We start from the raw sequence: 18,177 nt of genomic DNA on the forward strand, positions 1-18,177 counted from the left end.
CCACTTCACAGTCGGCTGAACTCTTTTTCATACATATTTCTTTATTATCTTACTCCTGTATACATGTTTTTATTTGGTTGTCACTGAAAGAAGCAGAGCATGCATTATGCTCTTTTGCAAAAGAGGAAACTGAGGCTCAGAAAGGAGATGGGATGAACACAGACCGTGCACTCCTGGCCAGGACTCAAATCCAGCTTTGCTGGTTCAACGAACACACTTTTCGTGATATAACACTGCCATGATAAAAAAAAAAAAAAAAAAAAAAGCACATTTATGTATTCCATGAAGAATGACAGAACGTTCACCCTCATCCTTTCACTTGACCCATGTGCTGTCCACGTTCTCCTCCCTTTAGTGGGAGGAAAAATTAGGCTCCTGGGGAGAGGAGGCTCTAAAGTCCCAGCCAGTTGCTGGAAGAGCCTGAATCTAGACTTAGGTCTTGTACATCAGTGCTCTTTCCTGGGCCTTGCATAACAGGTATTTTAGTTTCCTTTTTGAGCTTATTTTGGGGACGTTCAGTCTTTAAAAAGTATCCAGAATGGAAATTAGGAGGTCTGGGCTCTGTTCTTATCTCTGCTATTAATACGGTGTGATTTAGGGAAAGTTATACAATCTCTCTGATGATTGAGCACAGATATTTATTCTGTGCTTCCAGCTCTTTTTAGAGGGATCTCTTTGTTCCAAAGAAAGTGAAACTGCTCTTCCTCGGGTGGGAGGGGGAAGAAGCCCCTCCCAAGGCCAGCACACGACCCTCATCCTCCTGCTAGCAGCCTATCCTGACGCCACCACTCGGGAAACTTGGGATTTTATTTTCATTTATTTTATAACTCAAAGAGTATTCTTTCTTTTTCCTTTTCCTTTTAGTTGACAAGTAATAAGTGCACATATTTATGGGCTGCTGAGCGATATTTCTGTACCTGCATACAATGTGTAATGTTCAACTCTGGGCAAACAGCATATGCATCACCTCAGACCATTATTATTTATTTGTGTTGTAAACATTCAAAATTTTCTCTTCAGCCAGTTGTGGTGGCAAACGTCTGTAGTCCGAGCTACTCTGGAGGCTGAAGCGGGAGGATCACTTGAGCCCAGGAGTTCTAGGATGTGGCGAGCTGAGATCACACCACTGCATTCCAGCCTGCGTGACACAGGGAGACTCCCATCTCTTAAGGAAAAAAAATCCTCTAGTCTAGCTTTTTGACAATATACGGTAAGTTATTAACTATAGTCACCCTACAAGTCAATAGAACACGAGAACTTATTCTTCCAATCTAGCTGTAACTTTGAATCTATTAACCCACTTATCATCATCCTTCCCTCCCCCTTACCTTTCTCAGCCCTTAATAAACACAGTCTACTCTGTAATTCTATGAGGTCAACAATTTTAAGCTCTCACATATAAATGAGATCATGTGGTATTTGCATTTCTGTGTCTGGATTATTTCACTTAGTATTATGACTTCCAGTTCAATCCATGTTGCCTCAAAAGATAGAATTTCATTCTTTTTTATGGCTTAATTGAGTTCCATTGTGCATATAGACTACATTTTCTCCATCCATTCATCTGTTAATGGCATTTAGGTTGATTTCATGTCTTAGCTATTGTGAATAGTGCTTCAATAAACATGGGAGTGCAGAAAAGCATCTACAGATCAAAGGAAATAACCAACAGAGTAAAGAGACAATCTGTAGAATGAGAGAAAATATTTGCAAACTATTCACTGACAAGAGACTAATATCCATTATATGGAAGAAACTCAAACAACTCAACAGCAAAAAACCCTAACAATCCAATTAAAAATGGCAAATGATCTGGACAGACATTTCTCAAAAGATGACATACAAATGGCCAACAAGTGTATGAAAAAATGCTCAACATCACTAATTATCAGGGAAATGCAAATCAAAACCACAATGAGATATCATTTCATTCGAGTTAGAATGGTCATTATCAAAAAGACAAAAAAATAACAAATGCTGCTGAATGTGCAGAGAAAAGGAAACCATTATGCACTGCTGATGGGAATGCAAATTAGTACAACCATTATGGAAAATAGTATGGAGGTTTCTCAAAAACCTAAAAATAGAACTACCATATGATCCAGCAGTCCCATTACTGGGTATTTTTCCAAAGGGAAAAAAAGAAAAAAAAAAAAAACCTTGGATTTATACAGGGCAGGGAACCTTCTGGAAGGCCTGCAGATTGCTGGGCTCCACCCCCAAAATTCTGATTCAGCAGGTCTGCAGTGGGATCAGAGATTCTGCATTTTTAAGGAGCTCACAGGGCATGCCCACGCTGCAGTCTGCCCACCTTATTTTGGGTAGCAGTGTTGTGGAGCACAGTTGGAGAATCTTAATTTGAGAACAGTGTCTTAGTCCCTTTCTACGACTACATATCATTGTTCCATTTTGGGTCACAGACTTCAAAGTTGTGAGCTTGCAGGTGGGGGTGCTGCATGTCCCTGCCTGACATTGAAAATAACCTCTTCGCAGGTATGTGCGATAGAGGAGTCAGATGAGCTTGGATGAAGCCTCTTGTCACACCTTGATATTTAAGAGTCTAGTTTTCTTCTAATAACAATTTTCAACATCCATGTGCCATTTACCAATTTATATTAAAGGAATGTTACTATAATACCATTTTAACTCAAACAATTCTCAGGAATAGATTGGACAGATATTCTTATCCCTATAATTAAGAAAACTGAGGCTCACAGATTCTGCTTTATAGACCCATCTGATATTTGAATAGGAATCTGTAGTTCACATATTTTTCTCATTTAATCCACGCACCAAACATCAATTCTTAATATACTGACAGAATCTCACATAGCTCCGTAATTAAAACATCATTTCCTTATCACAATTGACATTACTTTGACCTTCATTTCTGCTTACTTTTAATACACACAGGGATAAAATAAAGGGGCTGGGGAAAGAAGAGGGGTCTGGGACACTGAATTTTCTAGTGAATCCAGAATTCACCGGAAACCATATAATCTTTGACTTGGCAAAAACATTTTCTACAAAGTTTGTGTCTGTCTTCCCCCAGCCCCGCCCGCCCACCCACTAGATCTGAAAATTATAGCTCAGTCTTTGCACAGAAACGGAGGATCTTGACAGATTTCAGGGTATCCTCAGGAAGAGCAGCCTCAGGGTGCAGGCCTTGCCTGTGGAAGGGGTGGGCAAGGGCCTTTGCCCACCACATCAACCCATGAGGCAAGCATAGCCTTTTCCTTCTCACCTGCTTCCTCTTTCTAAACTGGAGAGCCTTTCTCTGACAGTTGATTTGGGGTTTCCAATTAGCTACGTTTCGGGTTAAGCAGGATTTTCCTGTTTAACAACTTTCACCTTGCAGGCAAGTGCCACACACACACACACACACACACACACACACACACACTCCACATTCCAACCTGAGTATTGTAAAACTGCTACAGCTACAGTGGATCCCGTCCACACTTTTGGATAATTTTCCTCTATAGGGACAGTCGGAGCTTTCCCTCAGTATTCTTTGTTCTCATACATGACTTCATTTTCTCCCTTTAATCTTTCCAGCCATTAAAAAAAAAAGTCCGAAATCTGAGTACTTAAGCATTTTTCCTATAGTATGTCAGCCCCTAAGATGCATATTATGTTCTGGAAAGCAATGATTTTGTTAGAGAAAAGGAGAGAGTCCTGCAAATACTTCAACAGGAAAGGAATTATTCTCCAAAGTAGCACCTGGAAGGCAGCAAAGGGATTGAATGACCTCAGAAAGTCCTTTCCATGATTGTGTCAAAAAATAATCAGGAAGGTAACTTGTTCCTTTTTCAGGGTGGGTACCTTCAGTGTGAGAACCATGATACCACTGTGAATTCACTCAGTCCCACATCTGACTCAGTCCTGGAGGGTCAAAGGATTCACCAAGCTTGTGCTAACTTCACATTCAAACGTATTTTTGATGGTATTCTCTCCTGGCAGTCTATTGACAAGCTTATTCCTATGGTGGTTTTACTTTGATTTACAGTGTTATTAACGTTAATGAAGGAAGCAAATAGATGATCACAACATTTATAATTGAATGTCTTTCTGGCAGCTGTTTTCTACCTATCAGATCTTGGAAGCTACACTTGGGTAAAAGAAAGATTTCTAATTTTATCAATAAAAACAGATTCACTATTGACTATTATTTATTGTGATAGCTAGAAGAGTCCCTAAAGAGCATCTAATCCAACCTCTTAAATTTGCCTTTTACTTAAGGACAAAAATGTTAAGTCCACAGAGTTTGTGGAAGACCTGGTATAAGAACCCAAATCTACCGACTCTAGTGATGCTTGCAAGTTTCGTTCTCCAACTCCTACTCCTGCAACACATTGAATCTCATCTTAAAAGTTTTTGGAAACTAAAAAAAAAAAAAGGCACCCATTATTCTATTTGTTTCATTTCAACCTCCTTTTGTTAATATGTGTATTTTGCATTCTGTTAATTGTGGTATTCATTCATCCCATAACTATTTATTGAAGTTCTGTTATATATTAGGCACTGTGCTAAACACTGAAAAAACAGCAATTAACTCAACCTTGGCCCCAGTGAGACGGTAGAACATCAAATGCAACAAATACATAAGCAACAATCACACAGTTTGGTTTGTTTTGCTTCTTAAGAAGGGCTACAATTGCAGAAAGGGGAGTATTATGGAAGGTTTAGGAGGAATAGTGAGGTTACACTTGGAGTATCAGGAAAGAGAAGTAAAAAGTAGTATTCATATGCCACGATGTTTTCCTCTCTGCAAAGAAATGAAGCATCTTAACCTCTATGCAAAGATTGAATGATCTTCCACTCTTTTCAATGAAGAAAAGAAAAAGAACTTTGTAATGAAACATCTTGATTTCACATTCTGGTTCTTCCTTTGTGATATGGGCCAAATTAACTAACTTCATGGGCTGCAGTATCTGCTTCTGTAAAACTGGGATGATACCACACTTTCTTGATTAGAGAAAGCCATTTATTGTAAGAGACAACATAGATTTAATAAATAGCTTGTCCAAATAAAGGAATACTTTATAATACACATACACATATATTCAACCAACTAACATATTCATAACACTTCTTGCCACTTTCTTCTGTAGCATCACAATCAACAGATGAATCTAAACTTTCTTCTCATTTACAGTGATAAGATTCATCAGAATTTTTTTACGACAAGAAGTTGTATAATTACATCAATAATAATTTTTTATAACCCATGATCATGTTCTTTTATTTAACAACTTTATGTCAACAATTTAATTTTGAGTCAAAATGAATATGATGATTTTGTCTACATTTCAAGTTTCCTGTTAATAAAATTATACATTGCTGACAGTTAAACAGGTTTTTTTTAGTCAACCAGTGAAGACTTCTGGTCTCCAAATGAGAATGAACACAAACTGAGCTTTCCCTCTTAAGTATTAAACCCATAGTTATAGTATGAGGAAAGCCAACACCATTAACGAGAGAAAACAGGCTCAATAAATGAAAGAACTCAAACAAAAGATAAATTTTAACAGTACTTATAAATAAGTAAACCTTGCCAGGCGCGGTGGCTCACGCCTGTAATCCCAGCACTTTGGGATGCTGAGGCGGGCAGATCATGAGGTCAGGAGATCGAGACCATCCTGGCCAACATGGTGAAACCCTGTTTCTACTAAAAATACAAAAATTAGCTGGGTGTGGTGGCAAGTGCCTGTAGTCCCAGCTACTTGGGAGGCTGAGGCAGGAGAATCGCTTGAACCAGGGAGTTGGAGGTTGCAATTAGCTGAGATCACGCCACTGCACTCCAGCCTGGTGACAGAGTGAGACTCCGTGTCAAAAAAAAAAAAAAAAAAAAGTGAATCTGAGATCACTGGAGAAATAAAGAGAGAGATACCCATGAAAAAAGAATTGGGGGGCTATAAAACCAGAATAGGCACTATAAGAAAAAAAATACTATTAGAGAACTAGGAAATAAAAGTAGATATATTGAAAATAAATTTAAAAATAAACAAATAAATTTAGAAAAATATCAGTTTACATATGTATGGCAAACATTTAACAGTAGCAGCTAGAAAGAAATAGAGCTAGAGGGTATTACATTCAAACATTCTTTTCCCACAAAGGAAAAAATGAAAAAATAAACTTGATCAGATCACAGAATATAGAAAAAAGGAAAATAAAAACAAGCATGGATAATAGAAAACACAGACTTGTCAGAAATGACTCCTAATATGTCAGAACCATAATAAATACTAAAGGATTCAAGTCAGCAACTGAAAGTCGAAGATAAATATCTAAAATAAAATTTCAAAATGTCAGAAAACTAGAGACTAGGGAAAGAATGCTTCAAATGCTAACAAATATTTCTCCAGTGCAGGGAGTGTTGCCAAGAACAAAGAAGCATATTTGTATAAAATAGATACAAACTTTATATTTTCAACAATATAGTTTCAAAATACAGAAAGCAAACTGCTAGAGATACAATATAGCTAAGAAACCAACAAAGAAGATAATTTAATACGGTTACAGAAGATTTAACTAACATGATTAAGGAGATTGACTTTTTTATTTTATTTTATTTTATTTTTATTTTTTGAGACGGAATCTTGCCCTTTCACCCAGTCCGGACTGCAGTGGCACTATCTCGACTCACCGCAAACTCTGCCTCCTGCGTTCATGCCATTCTCCTGCCTCAGCCTCCCAAGTAGCTGGGACCACAGGCCCCCACCACCTCACCCGGCTAATTTTTTGTATTTTTAGTAGAGACGGGGTTTCACCATGTTAGCCAGGATGGTCTCGATCTCCTGACTTCGTGATCCACCTGCCTCGACCTCCCAAAGTGCTGGGATTACAGGCATGAGCCACGGCGCCCGGCCGAGATTGACTTTTTAAATCCATAGTGAATCAATATTTTGAATCATGTATATGTATATATACATAGATACTGAATATATATTTTGAAGTTGTATGTATATATGCATATGAATCAAGAAATTAAAAGATGAAGAAATGAACACTCCATAAAATGTATTTATTGTTTTTAAACACAAATGGAAGAGGTACAAAATATTTACCAATAATAGCCCATTAATGATCTCTTAGCAAATTCCAAAACAAAATTGATCAAGAACTACAATGAAAAACATATTCATTCTTGAGACAAATACGTCCACACTCTCTCCAGTCCAAAAATTCCATTGTTATTGGGAACTTTTTCAAACATGGATATCTGGTGCCTGAGAGTTGACTTAAGTTCTCCTAGCCCAGAAAGTTCCATGATTTATTCAGAGATATTTGGCCGTTGCTACATTTAATTGCATTGTTTAGTATGTGACATGCAACCTTCTGTGTATACTATGCCTTTTTAATGGCAACACTAGAACAAGGTGTAATATTTTAATGACATTTTAGGTGGCATTTTTTTTTTCTTTTTGAGATGGAGTCTCACTCTGTCGCCCAGGCTGGAGTGCAGTGGCGCGATCTCGGCTCACTGCAAGCTCCGCCTCCCTGGCTCACGCCGTTCTCCAGCCTCAGCCTCCCGAGTAGCTGGGACTACAGGTTCCTGCCACCACACCCAGCTAATTTTTTTGTATTTTTAGTAGAGATGGGGTTTCACCATGTTAGCCAGGATGGTCTCCATCTCCTGACCTCGTGATCCACCCGCCTCGGTCTCCCAAAGTGCTGGGATTGCAGGCGTGAGCCACCGCGCCCGGCCAAGATGCACAACTATTTTAAAGCTGCTACCTGAAGACATGAGCCACAGGGACCACGAAGCCTCCTACCCAAGGGAGTCATGGAGTCCTTTCCGCTGCTACAAAACAATGCACTACCTGCTGCACAGGGCTCTTCACCCCCAACCCCAGATCTCTGCAACCATCGCCCCACCCCCTTTCCTCACTGCTACAGATGTAGGAGTAATAAAATTGCATAGGTTTGAGGTTGATGCCAAACAGTTCTAATTGATTCCTTTTTATTTTTAGTGTTGAATTCCACTCAGTTGTAAAGTTCACCAGGAGGACAAAAAGTAATCGGAAATTGGGGGAAATTGCTGTAAACAAAGTACTAATGGGAAGTAAATTAACCTTTTCAGCAAGACTTCTTTTGGGCTGTGGCTGTGCAGGCTCCGGCAGGAAGCAGCGTATCGGGCTACTGAGGAAGCTCTGAGGAACCATTTCCAAGGGAGCAGGCGAGCAAGGCCTGGTAAAGCACAGGTCCAGCAACACCCAGGAAAGGGGAGCCTGGATCTGGAGCTAAGGGATGGTTGCAGGGAGGGCTGCCCACTAGGGCGTGAGCCCGCAGGCAGCAGGCAGGAGGCGCACCGCTTTCTCTCTCTTGTACCCTTTGCTTTTCTGCCAGGGCGTCACATAGGCTGAGCCCCCTGAAGCCTGAGGGCAGGGGAGAAGGTTCCAGGGATCCACCCCGGGAAGAGTGCGCGCTGGGGAGGAGCACAGGGAAGACGCTCTGCCCCTTCTACAGGGAGGTTGTCCTTTCACCTCTATTGCTTCTGTTAGTGACATCATTCTTCCTTCTTAAAGCTTTATCACGGTTCTAAAGAAGTTTGTTTTATGTAGCCATCTTCATTGGTCTTAACAGTGGAGTATGCTGAGTTATTTATTTATTTTATTTTTAGTGTAAACACAGTCGCGCGCCACCCAATGATGTTTTGGTTAACAAGGATCACACAGATGCTACAAGATTACAATGGAGCTGGCATTACTCATGTGTTTGTGGTGATGCTGGTGTAAGCAAACCTACTGTGCTTTTTTATTGTTACTCTAGAATGTACACTTCTACTGACATGTATGCGAAAAGTTAACTCTAAAACAGACCCAGGCAGGTCCTTCAGGAGGTATCCATAAGAAGGCATTGTTATCACAGGAGATGACAGCTCCATGGGTGTCACTGCTCCTAAACACCTCCCAGTGGGACAAGATGTGGAGGTGGAAGACAGTGACACTGATGATCTGGACCCTGTGCAGGCCTAGACTAGTGTGTGTGTTTGCATCTTAGTTTTTTTGTTTTTGTTTTTTTTTTGTTTGTTTGTTTGTTTGGAGACAGAATCTTGCTCTGTTGCCCAGGCTGGAGTGCAGTGGTGCAATCTCAGCCCACTGCAACCTCTCCACTTCCCAGCTTCAACCAATTCTCCTGCCTCAGCCTCCTGAATAGATGGGACTACACGCCTGGCTAATTTTTGTATTTTTAGTAGAGACTGGATTTCGCCATGTTGGCCAGGCTGGTCTCAAACTCCTGACCTCAGGTGATCCATCTACCTCTGCCTCCCAAAGCACTGAGATTACAGGCGTGAGCCACTGCGCCCAACCTTATGTCTTAGTTTTTTACACAAACAGTTAAAAGTAAAAAATAAAAATAAAAATTTTTTAAATAGAAAAAAGCTTATCAAATAAGTATAAAGAAAGAAAATGTTTTTGTACAACTATACGATGTGGTGGTGCTTTAAGCTAAATGTCATTACAAAGACTCATGAAGTTAAAACAACATAAAAGTTTATAAAGTGAAAAAGTTACAATATATAAGGTGAATTTTTTATTGAGGAAAGAAGCAATTTAAAATAAATTAAGTGTATCCTAAGTGTAGAGTGTCTATAAAGTCTACAGGAGTGTGTAGTAATGTCCTCGGCCTTCCTGTTCACTCAGCTCCCAGTCAGTGACTCATCCAGAGCAACGTCCCATCCTGCAAACTCCATGCGTGGTAAGTGTCCTAGACAGGTAGACCATTTCATATATTTTATACCACATGTTTACTGTATCCTTTTCTACCTTTAGATATGTTTAGATGCACAAATACTCACCTTTGTGTTACAGTTGCTTGGAGTATTCAGCACACTGACATGCTATAGAGGTGTTTAGCCTAGACATAACAGGCTACACCATATAGCCCAAGTGTGCAGTAAGCCATACCATCTAGGTGCGTGTAAGTGCTTTGGGGTGGTCTCACAATGACTAATGTACCTAACGATGCATTTATTGGAACATATACCCGTCCTTAAGGGAACCATGACTGCTCAAGAGGACATGGGTGAGGAACAAAATGGACATTTTAAGAGCCATCCAGTCCCTGTGCAAAACACACTCACTTATTTATTTCATATAATAACCCTGTGGGACCAATATTGGAGTTCCTATTTTATAACTGAATATGCCCCCAGGTCTCACACACATCTGTGAGGGAGCCAGAAAGAGAAATGCAAAGCCTCTGACTGCAAAGCCTGTGGGCTTCTCTGTCCACAGCCCTCTGAAATTTCAACGATGAGGTGGCAAGTGCCAAATAACTGGGTTTGTTTGCCTGTTTGACCATTTATATTGTGATCATGGTAGACTTATAGAAGTGCTGCAGAAACAGCATGGAAGTAGTCCTGGGGGCTCCTCACCCAGCCTCCCCTAATGTTAGTGTCTTACGTAATCACTGCGCCATTAGTATAGTGAGAAATTAACCTTAGTACAGTAGCATTTGCTAAACCACAGGTTGTATTTGTATTTCCCCAGTTTCCCACTAGAGTCATTTGTCCCTCCAAGTTCCAACCCCCGATCCCACCTCACATTTGATGACCTCTCCCTAGTCTTCAACTTCCATGGCCTAAACTAACACTTTTGAAGAGCACTGGTCATGTATTTTACAGTATGTTACTCGATTTGGCTTTGCCTGATATTTTCATGTGGTTAATATAAGACCGTGCTGCATTGAGAGGGACACTGCAGCCATCATGGGCCGTTCACAGGGCATCTTATGGGGGCATGTGATATCAATATGACTTACGACTTTTTAGTAACCTTGAGCACCTGGTTAAATTGCTGTCTGCTGGGTTTCTCCACTGTGAAGTTTCTATTTTTCCCTTTTAATTAATAATTATTTGTTTTGGCAGCATCTATGCAACAATCCTGCTTTTGATTAAATTTTCACTTACTAAAAATATGAAAATAATACCATATCTAATACTATATCTGGTTTGTGGGTTGTATGAGTTTGCTAGGGTTGTCAAAACAAAATACCACAGACCGGACGGCTTAAACAACAGAAATTTATTTTCTCATTGTTCTGGAGGCTAAAAGTTCAAGATCAAGGTTTGGTTTCTCCTGAGGCCTCTCTCCTGGGCTTGCAGATGGCTACCTTCTTGCTGTGTCCTCATGGTTTTTCTCCTCTGTGCTTGCATCCCTGATACCTTTCCTGGTGTCTAAATTTCCTTTTCTTCTAAAGACATAGATCACATTGGATTTGGGCTCATTCCAATGGCCTCATTTTAACTTAATCACCTCTCTAAATGCATTGTCTCCAAATGCAGTCACATTCTGATGTACTGGGATGTACTTCAGCACATAAATTTGAAAGGGACACAAGTCACCCCATAAAATATGTGTGTGTGTGTGTGTGTGTGTGTATTTGCATGCATATATGTGGTCAAAATGCAATGGAATACATGTCAACTGTAAACAACAAATTCAGAATAATGGTGACCTGTGGCAGGCAGTGAGGCAGAGAAACGGGATTAGGTATGGTTAAACCATAGCCTTCAACTTGATCGGTAATGTATTATTTCCTAATCTGAGCGTGGGATACACTGGCTTTTATAACATTTAGTTTTGTAACGTTTTGAATGTCTGGAATAGTTCTTAATAAATGGCTAGCAATCTTTTAAACAGATGTTAAAAAGGAGACTACTGGGGTCAAGGGGAAAAAGTAACATAGAATTTTTTTCCCAAAATTTATTTTTTGACAGAGATCCTCCTATTTTGGAAGGTTAATTAAAGTCAAAACACTTCTAAAATCCCGTATATGAAAGATAGACCAGCATACAAGTACCGAGCAGGTAGGCTGTCAGAATTAAAGAGCACAATCCAAATTCTTCTTAGGAAGTCAGGCTAGGCTCCTACATCTTTGTAGTCAATCGTCTTGGTCTGATAGCAAGCTTTGACTGCCAGCCCATACCAGGGACCGTTAGCTTCCAAGGCTCTTAAAAATTCCTGGGTTTGGGGAGAGTTGGCCTCTGTTGAGATCCTAAATGCAGACAGGAAGTTGGCCGTGCAGCGTGGATATGGGATGGAAATAGGACCCGTCAGGCAGCTCCTGGGCAGGCAAAGCCTGGTTAAACAACACGTTTGGCTTCCCCTCGACGGCTCTTGTCCCAGTTATTTGTGTGCCTAATCGTTTGTTTAGACTCTGCCATCTCTTCTACAGCTTACTCTGTAGAAATCCCAATAAATGACCATGTGGATAATGAGATACGGGCTAGAGTTTGTGCAGATACATGGAGTCTGTGGTGTGTATGCGTGTGTGTATTTCTCTGTGTGTATTTACCACCATCAAACATAGCACATCTGCACTCTGTTAGATGTTACCAATGATAAAATGATAGGTAAGAGTATATGTGCATATTGTACTTTGGGGATTAGACGGGGATGGATGTCTCATTTGAGAGCCATACAAAACAGGTGTTGAGAAGTAAAGCTTCACTTGGACGGCACCGTTGATTCTCCAGCCCAAATCCACATTTCTAGCTTCTTCTACTATCCCGTATTGACATTTTTACATCTTCTTCCCTCTCCTCTCACTGACTGTCCTGGCTGTGGCGTGAGCCCACATGCTGCCATATTCTTTGTGCCTTAAATGTTCTTATCTTCCCTCCATTATTTGCATCCTTTTTTAAATTCAAAGTGCAAACCTAAGTCTGCTTTCTCTAACAGGCTTTTCAGACCGCCTACTTCCTCGTTTTTTATGAGCTCCCATGAAGAATTGTGTAATGAGCTCTCCGTTGCTTCTGTCCTTCTGCCTTGGATTACAGTTAATTGTTATGTGGCTGCAATTCATAAAACAACCCCCGATGAAGCACCTACTCTCCACCTGTTAGGTGCTGAAGAGAGAGTGGTAATCAAAATCCTTGCTATTGAGGAGCTTGCAGTCTGGTAAGCAAGATAGAAAAAAAACAGAAATAAGTAACAATGCAACGAGATATGAGGGAATCTAGTAAGTGCCTTAGGAAGACAATTAAAGTTGGGACCAATTTACTAAGAAGCGTTGGAAGAACTTCATTTGAAAAATGGCAACTAAGCTGACAGAAGAAAAAGAATGAGTATGTTATGTGCTGGGAAGAGACCATCTTGATCGTGAGGCAGGATGCCTGGTGGCTGCGGAGCACAAAAGACCGTGGTGTATTGGCATGGCTGAGGCCTGAGAGGTGAGAATGCAGAGGTATATAAGCAGTGAGGTTCAAGCATCAGGCAGGCATCGCCTCATGGAGGGACATATGAGCCAAGGCAGGGTGTTTACATGACTTTCTACATGCAATGAGTGTTTGAATTTCCCCCAAATTGGGAATTGAGCAAATGTGGACACCATACACCAACTGGTCTCCTGATAGGAACACACTCCACTCACATAGAAACATAAGATAAATAATATACTGTAAAACAGCTTAACAAACATTAAGGCAAGAAGGGAAAGCTGTGAGAATTCAAAGCCTACGTGAGGTGTAGGCGTTCCTTGGGGTTCACAGTTATGTATTACTGTGTAACAAACTATCCTGAAACTTAGCTGCTTAAAGTAAAAATCCTTTATTATTTGTCACAATTCTGTGAGTTTATTGGGCTGAGCTGGGGCGGGGGTAGGGGGTGGGTCTCTGCTCTACCCAGTATATCTGAATCCACTCAGAGGCTGCATTCATCTGAGGGATGAGCAGGGACTGGAGCAGGCAGATGGCCACTCATCATGCAAGCCTACTCTCTCCATGGTCTTCTGCCATTGAGGTTGTTCAGTCTAGCTAGAGCATCATTAAGGCAGGGCAGCTAATTCAAGACAGAACAAGTGAAAGCACAGACACTCTTAAGGGGTAGGCCTCAGCTGAGGCAGGTGGATCACAAGGTCAGGAGATTGAGACTATTCTGGCCAACATGGTGAAACCCCGACTCTACTAAAAAAAAGACAAAAATTAGCTTTGCATGGTGGTGCATGCCTGTAATCCCAGCTACTCAGGAGGCTGATGCAGGAGAATCACTTGAACCAGGGAGTTGGAGGTTGCAGTGAGCCGAGATCGTGTCACTGCACCCCTGCCTGGTGACAGAGTGAGACTCCGTATCAAAAAAAAACAAAAACGGTTAGGCCTGGAACTGGCCCAGTGTCATTTTCAACATTCTGTTGGTCAAATCAAGTCACAAAGCCAGCTTGGATTCAAGAAAAGGGAGACTAAATTCCATCTCTTATTAATAATTCATAAAGAATTTGTGACCATCACTACAATGGGGCTACCAAGAGAGATATGGCCCTAATAGGGTATTAATGCTCACATACAGATAGAGAGTTGAAGCCAAAAACTTTGGTCATAGTGGAGAGCTAGTACTGTACTCTCTGCATAAAGCTTTCAGGAATATGCTACCATGATAAGTGAAATGGGATGTGAAAATCTAGTTTCCTAGTTCAACTCTCTTCTCAGACCCTTAGCCCTTCAAGAAAAGAATGGAAAGAAACAGTCACATGAAATATATTAAAACATGAAACATATGCCTTACAGGTACATAGACCTTGAATTTTTGCCACTAACTAAGGTAAAAACCAGCTAAGAAACCAGCATGCAAACAGGTCTGGAATCAGTAAATCCCATATAAGTCTGGCAGAGGCAATTACTTCTGCACGTGGATGTCTCTGTAACTTTGATCATATGCAGACACCAGTGGAAGATAATTCCTCTTGAAGCTGGACTCACAGACACAAAGCACAAAGAATCTCTTCAGAATAATGAGAGATAGAATTTTTACCACATAAACTATAAAAGTAATCAAAATTTTTTAATGATCTAAAATATTTTAAAAGTATATTTTAAAAATTAAGATAATAAAATAAACAAGATAATTCATAAATAGGAGCAGAGAATGCCATAAACATGCATATTTGAGAAATAAATAAATAGAAATTTTAGCAATTTAAACAGTTACTGAAATAAACTTAAAATTGAAATATTCATTGAAAGAGATAAATTATAAATTAAACACAGCTGAAGAAAGACTTAATGACTTGGAAGAAAAATCCAGGGAAATAACCAAAAGCAGCATGGGGAGGTAAAGAAATGGAAAATAGAAAGGCACATTTAGAGACATGCTGGATGGAATGAGATCTTGCATATACCTAATAGAAGGAAAGAACAGAGGGACTGTTAAAAGAATAATGTTAGTAAAGATAAAGGCTAAAAACTTTCTCAAATTGAAGGAGGGTCCCTCAGAAACTGTACCTTTAATCCCAAGTGTAATAAATCAATCCATCCATGCTTAGTCTACCATAGTAAAATATTTAAAAAATCATAGTTAAGAGAAATAGTAATTAATTAAGGTTAATTAAGAAAAGAGAGATAAAATGGATTACCCTTAAAGGTAATAGTAGAATTTTCATCAGTAATAAAAGATGAGAGAAAAAAAATTACATAGTTCTTTCAAGGTACTGATAAAAAATAAAAGCCAAGCTGGAATCCTGTACTTAGCCAAACTCTCAGCTGAGAGTGGGGTGAATGCACTTTGGTTTAAAGCGTACAAAGTCTAACATGGCTTTCACAAAAGTTGGAGAAGTGACTATTAAAACATATTCTTCAACAAGAAGAAACATGAGTGCAGAAGGAAGGAGGGGGAATATATTCATCTGGTTTCACACTAATGATAAAGACATACCCAAGACTGGGTAATTTATAAAGAAAAACAGGTTTAATGGATGCAGAATTCCACCTGGCTGGGGAGGCCTCACAAACATGATGAAAGGTGAAAGGCACTTCCTACAATGGCTGCAGGCAAGAGAGAGAATGAAAGCCAAGGGAAAGGGGTTACCCTTTATAAAACCATCAGATCTTGTGAGCTTTATTCACTACCATGAGAACAGTATAGGAGAAACCACACCATGATTCAACTATCTCCCACCGGGTCCCATCTACAACATGAGGGAATTATGGGAGCTATAATTCAAGATAAGATTTGGGTGTGGAAGCAGGCAAACCATATTGGGGAACATAAAGCGATGGTGAAAATGGAAGCAGTAAAAGTACATTAGAAATACATAAATGCGTTTTAGCTTAAAAAACTTAGTTTGTGAATATTAATAATGAGATTAAATAAAAACGTTGGACTCTATAACAATATGGAAGCTAGAAGAAGGTAATAAACCTTTCTAATTTTTTTTAGTAGAATGAGGATTGTGATTAATTGGATACCTTTTGAGAAAAATAAAGATTAAGCACATATGTATTACTAGTAATCACTAGTAGAGTAGATATACGATACAAGTGCATAGACAAATCTCACTTAATAGTGATTACCTGAAATATAGGCATATTATATATATAATCTCATAAAATAATTGTTACCTGGCTTCTGCAATTGTCCTTTCTTTCATTTACACATGACTATTTCTCTGAGTTTCATCAGTGCTCAAAGTTGTACATTTTACAGTATAATACATTCATCATTTATTGTCTTCATTCGTTACAAGGCATAGACTTTTTAAATACATTATCACAACTCCAAATAATTTACAATTATTATATTACAATAACTAAGGCTTAGTGTGGTTGCAAATTGTGAGCAATCATGAGGTTTTCAAAAGCAAGACTAGCATTCCAACCCAAGTCTGACTGTCTGCTTCAAAACCCATCCTGTTTTCCACATGTGAGGTTGGCTTTAAGAGTTAAGGCAGCACCTTTTTGATTACAGCGATGCTCCCCTCCTCATAGTACAGATGGTAAAGGAGATGGATCTGGGGTGAGTAGGTGGTTTTATGGAGAAACTGATCCTCTCAGACAACTTTGAAAATATAAGCCACATGCTGAGCTTATTTTTCCAAATCTAAGATCTTCTAATTAGAGCTCTCCAGCCTCCCAATACTCATGAGTTCACCCATTTGTTCATGTCTGCCTGTAATCATTTCCATTATCATTTTCAGGGAGGGGTAAGAGGAAGCAGAGTGTCACCGGGTAAGAGTCGGCAGTTTTGAAGACTCGTAGCTGCGAATCTTTCAGGAAATAATCCAGAACAGTCTCCTCACTGGACAGGAAAGGAAAGCTGTCCTAGAGAGGCGAATCCTCTGTCCCCAGACGCGTGCATAGCTAATGGTCAGGAGAGGGGATTCTGTGAGGTGTATTCGACCTGCTGCTGCAGGGCTCCGGTTGCCAAGCATTTCCCCAATACCTAAACCCCTACTATTAAAGGTACATTCCTTTGTATTTAAAGCCCAGTGAATCCAGGAGCCCCCTTTTAAATGTCAGTACCTCTGTGAGTAACCCAATAAACCATTTCCGACCGTTATCATTCTAATGTCAATTGGTCTGTAAGGGATTAACACACTGACCACCTAGTAAATCTGTGGTAATTACAGGGCCATGGGTTTCCAGCCAACAGCATGTGTATAGGCTTTGGAATCAGACAAGGATGGAGGGCTCATTCGGGCACTTACTTGCTGTGTTCTTGCCAAATCACTTAATCCCTCTAAGCTTCCCCATTTTTTTCCCTATGAGATGAAAACAAACAAACAAAAAAACATGTACTTCATGTGGCAACTGTAAATATTCCAATTAGATGTTTACACTCAGCATTGTCTTATAGTACATACTCAGGAGTGGTGTGTGTGTATGTGTGTGTGTGTGTTTTCACTTTTTACAGTATTAAATGCCTGTAAATGGGAAAAGGTGCTTTGACCAGTTAGTGAGTTCCTTGTTCATGGAGGTGTTCAAGCAGAGGATAAGTAATTCTTTGCTGGGACACATCTAGCACAGTGCTGGTCACATGGTGGCACTCAGGAAATATTTGTGTGATCTAAACATGGACTTTTGCCTTTCACCTGTTCATTCAGCACCTCCTGCCCCTCTACCTATCCCAAGATCTGTCAACCCTAGCAAAGAATGTTAGGGCATGCGTCACATGCGCAGGGACCAATCCTCCATCAGGGACTTGTACAAAACCCAACATTGCAGCCTCAGAGTCAGCAGACCCTGACTGCTGACTAACCAGGGTGACAAACACTGGCATTCTCCAGGCCCACCGCGGTAAGATAAGTGGAAGTGCAGCGGAGGAGATCAGAGGGGGAGGACAGCCCGAGCGCAGGTGCGTCCTGCAGGGGCAGCAATGATGGCCATGGGGGGATGCGCCTCAGTATCGTCAGATCTTTTTGTGTTTCAGGAGGAGCCTGGTTTCAACTGTTGTT

Source organism: Nomascus leucogenys, chromosome 19 (genome assembly GCF_006542625.1).
Source record: "Nomascus leucogenys isolate Asia chromosome 19, Asia_NLE_v1, whole genome shotgun sequence".
Lineage (NCBI taxonomy): Eukaryota > Metazoa > Chordata > Mammalia > Primates > Hylobatidae > Nomascus > Nomascus leucogenys.